The following is a 16,432-nucleotide window of genomic DNA, read 5'->3' as shown; positions in this document are numbered from 1 at the left end:
AAATTAAATTTATAAAGTTTGGAAGATGGTTTAAATTTTGGATGTATGGATTGTATATGGCTATCATGTAAAAGCTTAAATTTTAGGGTTTAAAAATTTGTTTCTACCGTTTTTAAACATTGAACTACTGTTTTTAAACAAGTGCCTATTTTCTATGAAGAAATCAATCGTGATGATTTATGAATGAGGAAGTTCATTCTGAATGAAAAATGTTAACCAGTATAAGGTTAGATTTTTCGTGTAAGCAAACCATCTAGTAGAAAGTAGGCGTTAATTTTTCTAGCATATAAAGTTTTAAAAATGAGTTCATAAAAAGTGGAAAAAAAATCGTAATTTAAAAACATTTTAGTCATTCAACAACAGATAACAGGCATTGAAAGTACAAAAAAAGAAAAAAATTAAATGTAAAATAATATTATTTTCCCGCTATCGGGTATTTTTATTGTGCTCCAATTTCCAAATTTTATATTAAAATAGCTACCAATATATTTTTAAAGAATTAAAGTATATATAAATATAAAAACAATGAACATCATAAAATACCTTTCATGAGATACTAGCACTCGGGGAGTTCTACTTCAGTGTAGTTTTATTCCCTGGGTAAGAATTTAATATTCAGCAGTGTCAAATTCTAATGTTAGGAGATTTCTCATACACGCATTTCTATATAAAACGTCGGTCCGTTGTTAACGCGACCGAAGAGTAAAATAAGTATTAAACAAATGAACAATTTAAGGTAGAGCAATCCCGAGGTTTTTAAGAACTATTATTTTGAATTTCAGACAATGTGTAATAGTTGCATTTTTTGATAAACTTGATTTTTTTTTCCGTTTTTTTAATACAAAAGTAGGTGTTAAAAATTGAATATTGGGAAAGTTTGAGCTCCTAAAAGAATTCTTTGACTGCAAAAAAATTAAAAAGTTCGAGGACAATTTCTTTAAAAATGAAATTTAAGATGTTTAAAGGGGTTTATTTAACACTAGATTTACGAACGTTTCTTATATCTCTACGAACACGCATCAATTTGACGTATGAACGATATAATACATATAACAGAATACATATAACAGCACTTACAGAGAAGTCAACTTGCTCCGGGCAGCAACTACAGTGGTGGCCAAAAGTGTGGACATTTTTGAAAGTTTCATGTTTTTCAACTTTGTGTGCTTGTAGAATATATTAATTTTCACTTAAATACATATCTCATATTTTCATAATTCTTATAACCACACGGACCATGAATCATATTTTTCGAGACAATATCTTGCAAGTCTTTATCAATTTCAATGTCTGGTATTTCTGCAAAGATGATTTCATCAATTCTGTTTGGTGTTATCTTTTCCATCATCCGCATTAAAATATGCGCATGTGGTAAACCTCTTTTTTGCCATTCAATGGAATACATCCAACAGCGCGTCTCTCCAAATACATGGTGTTTGACAATAAAATCTATTAAAGATTTTAATTTTTGTTTAAATATACGTGCAGAAATATCGTGACGATCTGATGGTGATTGTTCAGTTAATAAAAGCTCCTTTATTTTATACCATTCTGGGTTGCATGTAAATGTGATGAAAAAATCTGGACTACCATATGCACGAACATACGTCATTGCATCTTGTGAATATTCAGGCATGTGTCTTGGGTTGCCTGCATATGTGGATGATAAAATGACCATTTTTCCAAATTCACTGAGATTGCCATCATTTACAACTGCGTCACGCAAATGGGTGTACTCTTCAAAACGCAATTTGACTTGATTTAGTCGTATGTAGAGGAGTCTTTCACTTTCTATTTTTGCATACATGTCAACAATGTATTGATGAAATAATTGTCTGCATTTCAATACATGATTATCAGCATTCTCACGAATCATCATTCGATGTGCATAATAATGCATAGCACTGACCTTTTTGTTAATGTCCACATTAGTTGTAGGATTTCTCATGTTAATATTAAAATGATATCCATCCTCTCCTTGCCAAAATAGAATGGGATATTGTAATGCATCATACGAACGATGCGTTTCTGATACTTTCTGGACGTCACCAATTCTACAGTGAAGAATTATGTCGCGAGAATTAAATTCTTCACCAACTATGACAATTGCTACTTCATCGATCGTTGATGCGTTGAATTGTCTTCGATGTTAACCAAAACCAACAGGTGTTTTATCTGCCTTTATTATTACTTTGTAATCGTCAGATGGCATTTGTTCAATGGCGGTGGTTTTAAATAATTTAATTAATTCATTATGTTGTTCAAACAAATTCTGTGATTCAGCGACAATCTCTCGTTTAGTACTCATATTCAGTTGACACCGTCTGTTGATTTGTTCGTCAGTATTTCCCATAAAATATATCTGAAGATATTTGTGATCAGCATTTGTCAAGTGTAGTAGTGATCCAGCATGGTGATAAATTTGCGCTTGTACTTTAAATGTTGGCATATAATTTGCGCTAACGATATTTGTTGCTCCGAACGATGTCATTTGGAAGCATGAATTGTACTTGCGTATATTTTTCAACAAAATTTTTTTGATTGACTTGTTTCACCTGATACTAAAGTTAATAATGGTGAACGCAAGTCTGGTAACTTTACTTTTCCACCTGCACCGCACATTCCTGGTGTTTCATTTTCAAATTTTAGAGCACCACAATACATACCTTTTTCATCCATTTTTCCAATAATTACACTTAGATGAAGACTGTAATTGTAAAGGGGATTGTAATTGAAACCACATAAATTCAAATCAGTATGTATCGTTCGTATTGTCCGTGTCCCGCGAATTCGATTCCTTTGCTGTCTTGTTTGTCTCTGTTCATTCGTTTCTAATGATCGAGCTAGATCAGTGCGATCTCGATCTCTTTCTTGCCTAGTTTTTCTCTGCTCACTTGTATCTGAAGCTCGTTCTTCTCTTCTCCTTTTTGCTTGATTTGTAGATAGACCAATGGCCCTTCGCTTTGGTGGCATAATTGAGGAGTTAAATAAAACGTATTTCCAAAAAATATTAATAATTTTCACGTATTAATTATTTATTCTCGTATTAATAATTGCAAAAGTTTTTGACATCCTAAAAACAACCTACAAACGTATTACATCCTATAAAAAATAATAGGAGCTGCCATCATCAGTAATTATAAAGTAGGAATAATACAGAATATGATATCACTCGAATAATACAAATTATAACAATAATACAAACAATCTCAGGTGCAGGAATCTAGCAAATATTACATTATGTCATACTGCTAAGTTGAATTTCAAACGTCATTACTAATTAAATGTTATTTTGATATTTTTTGAACGAAATTTGCTTTTGCCTTGATATTTATTAAACAGCTTTCACAATTCGCGATCGCAACGCTCGAGTACGCCCTCTAGCGGGAGACTGAAAATAACGGACATTAGTTCCCACATAACCATTGGCAATGACGGACGCCATTTTCTTAGCAGCAAATAAGAAGCAAAATTTCCCTAAGGAAAAGGTAGAACTTCTTGAAAAAAATAACCAGAACATGCCAAACATTGAAGCAGAACACGCCAATCAGTTGAAGAGCAATTTCTGAATAAATTTTACCTTTCTATTACCAACATCATAACTTCCAATTTCATGATCACTTGCTGTTACAGATGGATGTATTACGGTAAAATAATTTTTTCTGTCTTCAATTCATTACAAATTAAATTGAAGTCAACATTGCTTTCGTCATACCAATGAATAAAGTGAATTCAGAACTTACAGAATTGTAATAGTTATAGAATATTCTTCTTCTTTATAGAATAGTATATATTTCTGCATCTATATAATTCGGAAAACAACATTAAAGAATCATCCGAACTACTTGAAATGGTTTCATATGTGCTGAATATTAATAATTTTTTATCGTTTTCTTGGTAAGTATTTTTTAGTTTTGAAAGAATAATTTCAACCAGAATTCAGCTATTCTGTTTTAAAGCTACATATACAAATTCATATCGAGATCCTACAATTATAAAATTGTGTGTGGTATTATATCTAAAAGTAATTAAGGGATAATCTATGCATATATTATTTGAAAATAAAATTTTCAAACGAAGAACATTTCATTTGGAATTCTGCGGATTTCTAAAACAGGTGAGTGTTATGAATTTTATAATAAAAAATTTTCTTGCAAATATTTTTTTTCGTATTTGATGATAGTTCTCTACAGAATGGATTTTTACGTCTGATTAAGAACTATAAGAATTAAAAAAAAAAGAAGCAACATGAAAGTTTTTATTTCAATATAAAGAATTTTTAAAATCGTTTTTTATCCTAAGAATTCTTTATTTAACGTCTTTTAGTTTATAATTTTTTGATAAAAATTGTTGTCAAAATACTTTTATTGAAAAATTAAATGGTATAACATTATGTGTTTATGTATACTTCTTGTATATTCTAATGTTTGAAGTAATATGATTCAGAAAAGTATGGAATAAAAATTCGGTACTTACGTATTAACGCCACCGCCACTACAGATTTGGCGGTTTTTAAGTGCCGCCAATCTACACTTAAAATCTTTGCAACAAATCATAAAATAAAACACTTTATTTCAAATCAAAGTAGTCAATCGGATTTCGGTGGAAAACGGACCGATATAGAGTTTAGTATAGATTCAAAACAATAATATCGCCGTATGAACTCTGAAAAATAAGATTCCAAATGAAATAACATTTTCAAACGTGCGTTTACCAAGATAAAGTTTCATGTCGTGGGAATTGGTACATTTTCAATTTTTGAAAATTGAAAAAGTAAAATTGCGTCTTGTTTTGTTTTCGGCAAATCCCAAAGATGAATTTTCGTAGCACTAAAAAATGGCGACAAAAAAGAATTGTTTTTTTTTGTTGTTTTTTTTTGTTTCGTCAGCATTCTTTCTTTTACATTTTTTAGTTTCTAAATAATGATTTTTATTGAAACTTGAAATTTTTTGATAAAAATTGTTGTCAAAAAACTTTTTTTACGAAATTAAATTTCATAAAATTATGAGGCTTATGTATACTTTTTGTTCATTTAAATTTTTGAAGTAATACGATTCTTAAAACTATGTAATGTAAAGTTTAAATAGGCTTTTCACGTTATATCATTAAATTTAGTAAAACTATTTCTCGGGCATTAGGTTTTAACTCTAATAAGAAGAAACATATATTTTTTCTGTTTATTTACAAATATTTTTCCGATGTGGTTTAGATGTTCTTTCTCTAAAAAAAAAAAGATACCATTTTGTTTTCGTTTGCATAAGAAAGAATATCAAACATTTTTCTTTTTTAAATTTAATTAGCCACACTAAAGAAGGAACGTTGCAATGCTGCAAGCTACATTAAAGACGTCTTTAGAGTAACTGAATGACTGTTCATATGGAAATCGCAGGTATTCGTCTCATACAACAACGCCCCCTATAGTTCGTTGCGATCGCGAATACTAAATCCGTCATACGACCAATAATTAAGAAATCTATTCTCGTTGATTTTACTTGCCTGTGCTCACCTGACATATGCTCGAATTATAATTAAATATTAAAGTACTATAAGTAATTTACTTTTCTAAATGAATTGAGCTATAAGATAGAAAATATCACTGTTGTTATTTTCAATATATTTGAAAACTGAATAGTTTATAGCAAAATTTAAAACAATGGCTAACTTTTGACCAATCAGAAAATTCCATTTCGATTTTCGCTCATGCCGCTGGAACGGCTTTTCGCAGAATGTTCTAATATCGACAGTGACCTTCCTCGTGCTTTGAACTATCTCTATGCCAAGTTTCATAGCATTTGGACGGTTGGTTTAGGAGTCTATAAAAGACAGACAGACACACATTCATTTTTATATATATAGATTTAAACAAACAGTTTAAACCTTTAAACGATACATAACTTAAAAAAAAAATTTAATGAACCCAGGATGAAAAAGCTAACTTTCTGCTATATTAGTAAAACAAAGTGAAATACAATTAGAAGTAGGTAAATATTTATTTTTATCAAAAGAAAAGGAAATACTTAAAAGTGAATACAAAACTTGACGATTTTGAGTTAAGTTTGGCGAATATTTATTTAGCCAACCTCATACCTTTATTTATTGGGTTTTATACCGCACAAACACTCAAAATTGTTAAATAAATTATTAAATGCTATTTAAAGGTCATGTTTTAAATAAATAAATACAGTTTGCATTGAAAATTCTTATATTTGATACATAGTTAGAACTGAACAATTCAAGTAACCCAGAAAAATCATTCACTCATTCATTTTTAAAGAAACAGAAAAAAAAACTTTCAGGAACAAATTATAACAGCTCAAGGTCATATATCCATTGCGTATATAAGTACATAAATTCAATAAGGTATAAATTAAAGAGTATTTTCCTCATGTAATCGAGCTCCACGTCCAGGTTCACATTTACGTTTTCTGCAGTTTATTACCCGTTTCTTCTTTCTTTTGAGATCTGATTGAAATCTTAACAATAGAAAGCCCTTTTTTTAAACTGTTTGTTCAATATATCGCTAGACAATTACCCATACCACCAATTTAAGTATCTATATGGGCTTCAAACACAAACCCCAATGTTAACACTATGTAAACATGTTTGTTCCATAATGGCGGACAGTTTCGTTCCCACTATAGAGGAGCCTTAGATCTAGGTACCTGTCTTTCGACACCTACCTCTTTATTCACGTTTGTTACCATAAAGAAATGGAAAAATGATATTGAATGAGTTGATATCAGGACAGTGGCGTAGGTTTAAGGATGAAACCCTCTCCGAAATGAAACATTACTTGATTAATGTACGCAAAAAATCTGCAGAAATAAATTAAATAATTATTTTTTTTCTAAATAATATCAAATGATTTATTAGAAAATTTGCTAGCATTTAAACACAGCCATTTAAAACATCGAAATTCTAAATTCAGATTTTTAATCAATGTCTTCAAAAACCTTTTAATGAGAATTTAAGAAAATCTATATGAAGTATGAAATTTTAGCCAGTTTTCTTTCCTGAAATACGACCACCGCACAGAGGTTCTGTGTCTTTTAACTAGCAGGATTGACATCAGTATAGCCCAGCCATCTGGAGTGGACCTTAAAAAATATTCAATCAGAATGGCTTTTCATCAATTAGAAGATTATAGAGATCTAATCTTCTGATAGAGAAATGTATAAAGAATAGATTCTGAAGAAATGACCCCTCTTTTAATTTGCAAAATTGAGTTAATTTGTGTAAAATTGAGATTATAGATTGATTTTGTTTGTTGAAATTTATAGGTGATTTGTCAAAACTTAGGCAATAAATATAATTGATAACCAGAGAATGGCACACAAAAAAGTTTTGACCTGAAATTTGCTTATAGTCACGGGAAAATGTTAAATATAATGTTTCCTAAAAGATAGTTACAAATCAAGCCTTTTAAGCAAGGCAAAGTCAGTAGCATTTCAATGCAGCTATAAACAGGGGCTATAAACAGAAGGGGAGGAGCAACTGATGAAGTTGCAGTTATAGATCTCTTAGCCGTCTAAACGTTTCCGGGGTACACCACGAGGAGGTGGATCTATAATCGTACCCCTTGTTTTTTTTTTGTTTTTTTTTTATTTATAAGTTTATATCATAATATTTAAGTATAATATTTTTATTGTTTTTTAGTTAATTGTTAAATTTTTTTTTTTACGTAATGAAACTATTTTTTTATTGTATTACCAGTAATGCAGTTTTTTATAATTTAAGTTCTCTCAATCTTATTTTTTTTATTATTTTTTTTTTTTGCAAAAATATCTATTTGATTCATACAGTTTTTCTTTCTACATTTTTGTTGTTCTTAATCTTTAATATCCATTCAGCAGAATCATATCTATCTAACCATTTCGTTGACATAATTTTTTTTAAGCACAGGACTGTTCTTTTTTCTGGAATAAAGTTTTCTTCTCTGTCATTCAAGCATCTCACAATCTTTATCATCCTTACAGAAAAATGACTTAATATAATTTTCTTTCATGACAGGAACAAAATAGCTTTTTCAAAGAAGAGTAAAACCTTTTCTCTTTTTCTTTTCTTATTTTAGTCAATTGCCTTTCATTGAGTTAATTTTTTTAAGTACAATTTTTTTAAAAAATTCATTTAGTTGATTTTTTTTTTTTTGCAATATAGTTTTTTTCTTTTTCATTTAAGTATCTCACAAATCTTTATCCTCTCTCAGCAACAACTGTACATACATTTCGTTTCAATCAAATCTATTTTCTCCCGCAACAGGAACAAAATAGATTATTTAAAGAAGACCAAAACCCTTTCTTTTTTCTTTTCTTTTCTGTAATGCCGCCTCCTCCTTTACCATTCAAATTGGTCTCCTTTCTGTAAAAATAATTTCTTATAATTAATGTTATATCTAGTCATTTTGATAAATCACCAAGTCATATCAGAATAGAAATAATGTTTTTTTGAAATCAAAAAATTTTTATCAATTAATTATTGCAAAATTAAGCTTCCGAAAATGAACAACATAAAGTTTCTTTGATATCAAAATAAGTTTTTATAATTTATATTACAAAAATATTTATGAATTTAAAAATATTAGATATATTGCTATTTTGATGTAATAGTTGAGTATACTAGCATGATAGTGAGATATTTCATCGATGAATTCTATTAACTCCTTGGAGACGGGTGATTCATAAAAGCATTTGTACAAAATCAGAATCAGGATGTAAATAAATAAAAAACGGCAGCTTAAATGTAGTCGTTGCTAATTTGATAGACTTACTTTGCTTTTACTTTAATTATTGTTAGTTCAATCATATATATAATCAATGTTAGTTCAATGTATAACTAAATTATTTTATTTTGAACTAAAGTAATGGTGAATTAAACAAATCAAACAGTTATAACCCCACCCACAAATAAACTGCTAAAGAACTACTGTAGTTACCAGTTTTATCTTTTTACCCTGATTGATACTGTTTTGAGCTGGCACGTATTTGTGACAGTCGGCGCGAAAGGGTTAAAGGGAAAACAAATACATATATATATATGCGTGTTTTAAACGCATGCAGGGAATAGTTATACCAATTTTTTTTTTTAAATAATAGATTTCTTCGTAGGACGTGTAAGATGCATACATGTCCTGATTTTAAACTTTCATTTAGCAAAGAGCGTTTATCAATTCATAAAACTTTTTAAATTTAATTGAAGTACTCTTAAATTAAATTTAAAAAAATGAATTTCAGTTCAAAATATTTGCAATTAACTTATTGAAGTTAAATGTTCTAGGAGAAAAGTTTTTCATACACTACTGTTTAGGCAGTTGTCTGAAAAAATTGTCTTAACTAAAAAGATGAAGAATTTTTTGCGTGCGTCTGTGTGTCTCTCTTCTAACTCAAGAATTTTAAAGTTCTGAAATTTGAGCAGTTGATGCAAAGGGCAACTTTAGCCCCAAATCCCCAAAATTTTTCAAAAAGTGTATCTAGTTCTATTTTGCAGAGACGTTGAAAAATGATTTCTAATAGATTTAGCATTGGGTACTGTTACAATTACAGACACTTTGTCGTTCAAACTATTTAAAAAGTTATATCAGTGATGTTTGCTTGATTACAGCTCTGTATAATATGTGAAGATGTGCTTTTTTATATTGCTTTAACGTTATCTTATAAAAAGTTTCATGAATTTATAAATCGAATATATTTTACATTCTCATCGTAACAGAATTAACAAATTAAAATTATAATATTCCTAACATATGCTGCATACAGTTTTCATAATCTCACTTTTATATAGCTGTATGTAGTTCAGTTGCTAAGGTTATCAATTAGCATTAAATATTTTATACTTAAGTTCAAGTTTTATTCAGTTTAAGTTTATTTTTAGATAAAAAGGGTTTAATTTCAGTGAATGGAATTATTTAATTCTTTAATTAATACATAAACATTTAAACTCATGTTTCAATAATATTTTTCGAACAATTTACATGATTTTGACAAGACAGCAACTCCTCTTTTTTTAGTTATTAAAAAGATGAACTAAAAAAGTATTGGTTACAGTGGTATGTAATTACAAAATCATAACTTGGATCATTAAATAAAAAATAATTTTTTTTATTTAAGGAATATTTTCTAATTTATTTTTATCTTACAAATTCGTTTTCTAATTATGTCTAAGAATGTTATGAGTATTACCAGGGAAATAATTTGAAACTGTAAGCAATGAGATATGATTATTTTAAATTTTTAAAAGTACTTTTCATATTAGAAACATAAGTTATTATTTTTTTTGGCACATTTAAAGTAAAAATAAAACACTATTCTTTATCAGTGGCTATGAAATCAAAATAGTACTAATTTTTTAATTAAAAGAATATTTTATGATCTATTTTAAACATAAAAATTCGTTTTCTAATTATGTACAAGAACGTTATGAGTATTATGAGGGAAATAATTTGAAAGTACAAGCAATAAGGTTTGATTATATTAAATTTTGTAAAGTATATCTTATATTCATAAGCTATTATTTTTTGGCACATTTAAAGTAAAAATAAAACTCTATTTTTTAATAGTGGCTGTGAAATCAGGAAAGTACTATGTTGCAGGTGGAGTTTTGAAATCATAATTCTTTTTATTCCGCTATTTTTTTCCATATGTTTTTAATATATTTGTTTTTCGAAATTTATATTTTAAAGCTACAGAAAACGGCTGAATATGGTCCTTTTTTATTCAAGATTTATTCACGGGCCGTGCATAAATGCTTCGTTGTTTACTTTTTGCCTCCAGGACATATGTTATTCATTTTTTTAAGAAATGATGTTGTTATAAAAGTCAAAAAAGAGGAAATATTGTAAGCGCTCTGCTTAAACAAAAGCGCTTAAAATAGCAAAACAAAAAAAAGATAACAAATTAAGATTACTAAGATAACTCAAATTAAGTACTGATTAACATACCTTTTGTTTTGAAAATCCTGAATACTATGTTTCTCATCAGAAACATTTTCAACACTTTCAGGTTCTCCAGAACCTCCGAATTCATTTGTCACTCTAAAATTATAAGCGAACATAATGGATTTAAATATAATTTTCAATGCATAAATTTTAGAAATATAATAAATTTTCTTTATTTTATGTAATTTAAAAGTGCTTAGTTATTTAGAGTTAATTTAAAACGCATTCAGAAATTAAATATAGATTTTTCTTCTGGGAATAATATTTTGGTTTTAATTAATACTAGGAGGCTCCGCCCCTGCTCGCTAACGCTCGCCAACCCCCGAGAATTGCTACGCAATCCTATGTGGTTCACGCCGTGAACCATGGCTCGCTGCGCTCGCTCGCCAATGAACACAATGTTCTAGCACAAAGACATAATATATTATCATCAAAGACATAGTATTGTACTTATGTAGAAGAATTCTATCAATGCTCTTATTGGCTTTTAAAAAAAGTATATTAGCTATTTAGATTGTACATGGTGAAAAAATCAAAACATTAGCTAAATAAGAAACATATTAGCAAAATAAATGATCAAATATTGCTTCACTAATATTCTGCATTTTAAAGCGTGAAAATTCAATGCATAAATAAACGCGAAATATAAAAAAAATTCAATGCATTCAATACAAACACTTAAACGTTTTTTAGACGTTTAGGTAGCTCCCAGTGGAAAAATATCAATTCAACAGCGGCCTTTTAAAGCATTCTCACTTCAGTTAATTAATTAATTCCTAATTGAATTTAAATTAAATATTGTCATGTTTTTAGTGCATGAATCTGAATTGAACAACCTGATAATGCTCACTCTGGTTATTGTTATCTGGTTGCTCACTACGTGCTCTTGCGCGCCGAATCCAATCAATTAAAAATGAAAAGTGTTGCCAGCGCGAGAAAAGAAATATCATCGGTTTTATTGATACATACATACGTACGTATTAGCGTTTTATATAATATAGAAGATACCTGTGGGTAAAGTTTTAACGTGTGTGTGAGTAACTATAGCGCAAGTTTATAAATTTTTTTTTAACAAAACGTGAAAATCGAATCTGTTAAAGTATTTCAGCCTGGCATTCTAAATGAAACTAGTTAATGCTCTAAAAATACACATTATTTTACAATGTTAGTGTTATTTTAAATTCGAGAAAAAATTTTAATAAATTTTTTAACTTTTGTTTTAATGAATTTTACTTTTCTTAGCATTCAGTGTATGAACTTCTAAACCATCATTATCGCAAATAACTGCTTAAGCAAGCAAACAGGCAAGGTCACAAAATATTTTTACTTAAATACTAAAAATATTTAAATTGAAAACAAGTTAGCATACCTAATATTTTCACAACTCTCAAGAGTCAGATTTTGACCAACAAAATCCCCAATACATTCAGATTCTACAAAGAATCCGTAATCATCACATTTCACAATTTGGTCACCACTAAAATTATAAAAGGTCATTTTTGAAGTATTAGCAGGATTTACAATACACGTAGTTAATGATTTATAAAGTAAAAAAATCCCAGTGAAAATGGAATTTTCTTACATAAAATAATATTTATGCAGGACCTTATAAAATTAGAACAATAAAATAATGAAGTTTTATTTAATTACTAACGTAAATTTTTTTAAATCTTTTTTAATTAAAAATAAAGTTAGTGTTAACTTATCATCGTTGAGTATAATCGTTGATATTTTAAGAACTATTTAAGAGTAGAGTTATTTAAAACATTTGAAATTGTATTAATGTTTAAAAACATGTGCTGTTGCGATTATTATGATGTTTTTAAAGAATTCAAACTGCTAAACATTTATTTTGAAAAATAAGTTATTTTTTGAAGACCTTTATGTAATTCTACTACAGACATATATTAGTATGATAAAAATACTAATTAAATTCAATTTAAAAATAAATTTGCGTACCCAATATTTTCATCATTCTCATAAGATGGACTTTTCTCAACTAAACCTTCTTTAACATTAGACTCAACATAAAATCCGTATTCATTTTCTTTCTCAATTAGAACAACACTGAAATTATAATAGGCCATGATTCACTATTTTAGCACGATTTATAATAATCATATGTATTTAGTTTAAATTTTCTTACTTTTCAAAAACAATAATTTGTTTTTTATTTAAAATGTATAGAAGTTAATTAACATTTATTTAAAAATGTATATAAGATTGTTCTATTATGAATATTTCCTCCCTGTGTGCTTAAAATAAAGAGCTATCTTTCAAGAATAAAATCTTGTAGCCTATTAAAAATGAGATATTTTGCCCAGAACAATCTTCATATATTTTAGTTACATTTGCCGAAATCAACTAGTTAAAATAAGAAAGGGAAAACTTGAAAAGATCTTCATGTATTGTGTATGTAACATAATATGTAATGTTACATTGACAAATAATATTCAGAAAAAAATTAATGAAATGCTAATGAAACCAAACTTTAATACAATTAAAGATGCCTTCTATTTTCCTCATTCTCACTCGTTTGAGCCTGAGTAATAAAACCATCCTTACAATCGGCCTCAAAATAATATCCATATTCATCACATTTCACATCAAGTTCAACACTAAAATAATATGTCATTGTTTACTATTTCGGCAAGACTTACTATATTACATAGATGTATACATTTTGATGTATAATACTTATAAGAAGTGGTGAATTTATTTCTTGCAAAATATTTAAGTGCAAATAATAAAAAAAACTAACTAAACTAATAAAAAACTAAAATATTACTTAAGGTGTAATATTTTGCATGCAATGCTTTAAATTTGAGTCAAATAACCGAAATAAAATTCACTAACATTCCCAGAATTCTGCTTAATATTAAATAAATTAAAACTTTATCGGTAAATTAAAACTTTATCATGTTATTTTTTAAAAAAAAGTTAATTTTTTGCTATTTAAAAATTTTTTAATTTTATCTGTTTATTTCTTTTTTTATATTTTATCCTGTTTAACGTTATAATGTTAAAATGAGAATAAATTAATTTATCGGATGAATTTTATATTTACATCGTAACTGAATACACTTAAGATAAAATATTTATTACTGTTGGATTTATTACTAGTATTTAGTTGCTCACATAGAGGTCTTGAAGTTCGTTCAAGGATTTAATTAGTTTTTTTTTAATAAATGTATAAACAGTTAATAATTTACATGGGCCAATCTCCCGCAATACTGTATTTCCTGTGGTAGAGCCTCTTCTATATCTTTAGTTATCAAAAATATGTAGCATAAGTGAAATTTTTAGTGCTGTATATTTGTGAAATCGCAACCTGCATACTTAAAAAATATCTTAAAATAAGAAGAAAATTAAAAGTTTCATCATAAAAGTTTAAATTTCGTTGATGAATATTTATAAAATCATAATTTGGATGTAATCTTTATAATCATTAACATTTTAATTTTAAAGACTGAGATTTTGTATAATTGCAACTATGAGTTTCAGTAGTTTTCTATGTAATTGTAAGCATTTGGAATAGCAGAAAGCAAACAATATACCAAAAATACTAACTAAAATTTGAAGAAAATTCAATTTGAAGAAAAATTAGCGTACCTGATGTTTTCAAGAACCTCATCACCTAAAGTTTGGGCCGATATGTTTTCAACAATTCTTGGTTCCTCAGAACCTTCACAATCAATCGCCACAATTCTAAAAAACAGCATAAAATGAACCTCGATAAATTTCAGTGTTTGTATATTTTTACATAAATTAAACTATGCTTGTTTTTTTACTTTAAGAAAAAAATGGATTATCAATTTTAAAAAATCATCATTTTACAAAATATATATATCAATATTTTTCTCAGGGAATAGCATTTTAGTTAAAATACGCATTTTATTCCTAAATGCAAGTTTAGAACATCTTAAAATTCTTTGAACTTCATCACTATTCAACTTCTTTCTGAATTTTCCTGCAATCAAGCAGGTTTTACAATTTTTTTGATCGGCTTTTCTCAACAGTGATTCAATTGATGTAAGTAATGTTTTGTTTTGTTCTAATTTAAAAATTTATTTTAAACCCTCAATGTTATTCATATTATTATACATTTTTGTTTAGGGTTGTGAAAATATAAATTGTGTTACAATGACCCCGCTGATCATTACAACACAAAATGAGCATGAATAGAAATATATGTTCAACCCATAAGTTTGCTAAAACACCGAGAAAAATATTCTTGTTAAGTTACCGTTCTGTGCGGTATTGACATTTCTGGTAAAAAAAAAAAAAGAACAGCACAATTCTGATAACAAAAATCAAAATATACGATATTGAAACCATTCGTTTGGTACATTTTCTGTTCATATGGTAATGTGTTAAAGGAATTTGTAGTTTATAAAAAAAATTGTTCTTATATAATCACATTTAGTAAAAACAAAAGAAAATGCGAAGTTAATTTAACCGGATAAATGATTTTTCAATCATGGTGTCATGATAAAATTACTGAATGTTATCTCATCTGTCAAATTTAATCACATATTGTTAATTTTACCAAAATCTTTAACAAAGAGTGTGTTTCATTTAAACTACCAAGATTTTTTGCGTCCCCATAGGGTCAGAAATACGGTAAATTTCTCCATATTCTGGTAGATTTGACAATAATTTTTTTCTCTCTGCCAGTTTATTTTCTTCTTTTTTCTTTTCGTGTCTATGTTTTTATACTCTTAGCTTGTGTTCATTCCTAGGCAATTCAGAGTATTTATGATTATTTCCTGTTTAGCGACTCAAAATTATTTACTTACTCATTGATTGTTTCATCTTCACTTTCGAAATCATCGTAATCATCCTCATCAGCTACATAAAATTTCACAGTTAGTAAAAATCAAGTTTTCAAATTTTAAAAAATTATAATATAATCTACAGTTATAGATTTTGTATTATTTTAACTTTATAGCACTTTAAAAATTGCAACTGTTACTTATTACAAATATGAAAATTATAAAAATGTCTTCAACATGCATGTTTGTCATAATTTTATTTCAAATTTGATGATTATTTACTTATAGTTATAGGTTTTACTATGGAGGCAAGTTTCAATGAAACAAATATTTTTTATTACCTATTGTATATTTTTATACAACAAAGATGAGATTTTTTTATTGTTTAACTGTGTAAATTTTTTTTTAAATTTTTTAAAAAATCTGTAGAATCCTTTATAATATATAAGTCTTATTTTATATGTCAATAACATATAAAATAAAGCTCTATAAATAAAATAAAATGAAATAAGTTGCCTGAAATTTCAAGAAAGAATTAATCAAAAAGATTTAAAAGAATAAATTATAGTGTTTTTCCCAAAATTTTGATTTTGGAACTTTGTATGTATCTGAAGGATTTATTTTCTCCATAATATTGACTTACAGCTCAAACATTTTTATGTGGCTTATTCACAAAATTAAAATGAAGAAGTAATAATTAAATACTGTCTTAAACAGTTTTATTTAT

Source organism: Parasteatoda tepidariorum, chromosome 9, assembly GCF_043381705.1.
Source record: "Parasteatoda tepidariorum isolate YZ-2023 chromosome 9, CAS_Ptep_4.0, whole genome shotgun sequence".
Lineage (NCBI taxonomy): Eukaryota > Metazoa > Arthropoda > Arachnida > Araneae > Theridiidae > Parasteatoda > Parasteatoda tepidariorum.
Note: the sequence above shows the minus strand (reverse complement) of the source record.